The sequence below is a fragment of the Ursus americanus genome, chromosome 2, assembly GCF_024610735.1.
Source record: "Ursus americanus isolate L20-20 chromosome 2, mUrsAme1.1.p, whole genome shotgun sequence".
Taxonomy (NCBI): domain Eukaryota; kingdom Metazoa; phylum Chordata; class Mammalia; order Carnivora; family Ursidae; genus Ursus; species Ursus americanus.
The window spans coordinates 70,010,550-70,013,644 of record NC_142128.1 but is presented as its reverse complement, the minus strand read 5'-3'; the positions used below and the strand labels follow the sequence as shown (position 1 = coordinate 70,013,644).

The 3,095-nt window shown below is 51.4% G+C and overlaps 1 long non-coding RNA gene across 1 annotated transcript; it reads right to left on the bottom strand.

The window, feature by feature from the left end:
• Positions 1-486: 486 nt before the first annotated feature.
• Positions 487-2,562, bottom strand: LOC123785861 (uncharacterized). The gene is made up of 3 exons (XR_006777796.2): positions 2,238-2,562; positions 2,030-2,087; positions 487-840 (listed from the first exon to the last, which is right to left on the bottom strand). It is a non-coding gene; the product is annotated as an uncharacterized LOC123785861 (long non-coding RNA).
• Between the last annotated feature and the right edge of the window lie 533 nt (positions 2,563-3,095).

The following is a 3,095-nucleotide window of genomic DNA, read 5'->3' as shown; positions in this document are numbered from 1 at the left end:
CTTTCACCTCTCACACGTTACCAAAACGTTAATAAAACTGCTCTTCACCCTCATCCGACCCTGGGAAACCTCATCTTGTTCCTGGTACCCCCCACCACCTGTTCCCTTCACTCAGCGTCAGACCTGGCTCCATCATTTACGGCTCCTTTAGACCATCTCTGAAAGGAAAATATCCTTCCCAAACCCTCCTTTCACTGTCCCCCCTCCACAGTTTTGCTCAGGCTGCTGTTGCCTTCTCTCCTGGGTCTCTCTCTCTCCAAGCCATCCTTCCAGGGAGTCTATCCATCCCAGATCCTACCACACTTCTGACACCTCCTAGAACAGTCTACCTGGCCAGCTCCTCACCTGCACTCACCTCCTTCTGCCTTGGATTTCTTTTCTTTTCTTTTTTCTTTTCTTTTCTCTTCTCTCCTCTCCTCTTTTCTTTTCTTCTTTCTTCTTCTCCTCCTCCTCCTCCTCCTCCTCCTCCTCCTCCTCCTCCTCCTCCTCCTTCTTCTTCTTCTTCTTCTTCTTCTTCTTCTTCTTCTAATTTTCTTTATGTTTTAGAGGGTAGGGGCAGAAGGAAAGGGAAAGCGAGAATCTTAAGCAGGCTTCATGCCCAGCACGGATCAGGAGGCAAGCCTTGATCTCACAACCCTAAGATGATGACCTGAGCTGAAATCAAGAGTAGGAGGCTTTGAGATGCTGGGGTGGCTCAGTTGGTGAAGCGTCTGCCTTTGGCTCAGGTCATGATCCCAGGGTCCTGGGATAGTCTGCCATCCCACTCCTTGCTCTGCGGGGGAGCCTGCTTCTCTCTCTGCCTGCAGCTCCCCCTGCTTGTGCTCGACCTGTCTCTCCTTTCTGTAAAAAAAAAAAAAAAAAAAAGTAGGAGCCTTAACCCACTGAGCCACCCATGTGCCCCCTGCCTTGGGTTTTTAATCCTTATTCCCTGTCTTTTCATCTTTCTTTTGGAGTTCCTTGAGGACAGACCAGCTTCTTTATGGTGTCTGGATCCCTGCATCCTCCCCTCTCACCCCCCCCAACACACCCCCATAGCGCAGGGCTCACTATAATGTGTGAGAATGCAATAGGAGTTAGGGGTGCAGTGTCTCCCTCAGGCTAAAAAGAGGCAGAAGCACATTATGAAACAATATCTGGGATCAGTAAGAAAAAAAAAAGTGAAATAGTGTCAACGGGAAAAGAAATCGAGGTGTAAACAGCAGAAGAGTAAGACAGAAATCTAACAGTTCTCTTCCAGAACCACCAGCGCATGAACCCGGACGAGAAAACGCTCCATTTTGGTATCTGCAGGAAATAATAATATCAGACAATGATTCTGCCCTCAGGAGGTGCTATGCCTCCGTGTGAAGGGCTTCTCAAGCATGCCCCTTCATTCTCATGGCCACCTTATTATCTTCATTTTACATAGGAGGAAACTGAGGCATCCGCAGGGTCACACAGTCAGCAGGGCAGAGCTAGGATTTGAACCTTTTCCCCATCCAAACTCAGCGACTAATTCAACTACCTGTTTACTACAGTTTTGACAGCATATTTGCAGGCTGTGGGGCAGAAGTCACCACCCACTGGGAGATAAAGAATTCATTCCTTCGACTCCTTGAGCCCCCGCCCCTGCCTGGCTCCGGGTGAGCGGCCTCAAGTCTTCCAGCAAACCCAGGAGCTAGGTATGGACGGAAACTGAGCCGGGGGAAATAACCCGCTCAAAGTCACACGGCCCAAGGTTTCCAAGGCAGGCTGCTGAGGCTCCGGACCCACGCTTCAGGGCACCGACGGCCACAGGCTCCCCGCGAGGTCCCCGCCAGAGAGACTGAGTCTGAAGGCCCCTCCGCAGTCAGCCTGCGGGGGGCGGAGGGGGGGCGGAGAACCCTTCCCCACCTGCAGCGCCGTGAGAACACCACCTCCCTCACCAGGTGGTGGAAAGGATGACACCGTATAAAGAATTCAGTGCCTCCAACACCAGAAACAGTCAAGGACAGCCATCAGAGGCAGCCCTACCCTCTGTCAAGTCTGTGCCATTTTACTTATCACTTACGGGGGATCAGCCTTGTTCCTCTTTAAAATAGATGGTTTTCTCTGCGATCCACGCAAGTCTGCAAAATGCGAAGAAAGGAACACAGTGAGATGAAGGAAAAAGAATTTCCCTTCTCTCTATTGATCACCCTTGTTCCCCAAACACTTTCTCGAGAAATGATTTAAAACTCAAAATGACACCACAATGCATTATAAATAAAAAAGCGTACCAAACAAATAACGAAGTCCCAGCCCTCGGGAGTTTGCAAGTAGGCTATGTTAATATTTGCAAAGTGCCCCGAGTGCCTTAGCGTCTAATTAACATCTTGGGTTTGTTTTCTCAAATTCCAGCCCATTGTTTCCCCTGTGAGCGCAATCCGAAGCCTTTGCCCCTAATGCGCTACGGCCTGCATCTTCCTGCCAATAAAACCGCTGAAACCACCAGAGGTTGAAACAATATTAGATGAAACCCCTCCGCGCCGCGGTTCCGGGGCCCGCGCAGCCCCGCGCCCTCCCGGCCGCAGGGTCCCCGCGGCGCCGGCCCTGGAGGGAGCCCCGGAGCCGCCGCGCCCCGCTGGCTCCGCTGGGCGGGTTAGCTCCCCCTGGGGGGCGAGCTCTCGCGAAAGGAAAACCGAAAATGATCAGATGCTTATCTGACACGCGGTTGCCTGGGAAGAATCGCGTTCATACTGCAGAAATCCATTAGGTACATGGTGCTGCCGGCACTGCTATCTGTAGCGTGACTTTTATTTACACATTTAAAGCATTACTATCCTGACGATGGCACCTGTTAGAGAGGTTACGATGTCTCCAAAGGAAGTTCTGGATTTCCCTCCTGTGGTGCTCTAGAAACCCATCACCAGCAAATCCCCCTCCCCTTGTTTCAGACCCAGGCTCGCGGAGAAAGAGGAAGGTGTTGGAGGTGGGTCTCCAGGGTCGTTCCCAGCACCAGACTCTGGCCTTCTGCACCCGGCAGATGTTAAGACCAGCCGCCCATCACCTATGCGGAGTCGGAATTAGAACTTCCGTTTCCTTTGTATTATTACCCTCACCAGAAAGAATTCCTACATTTAGGCACACTTAGTGTT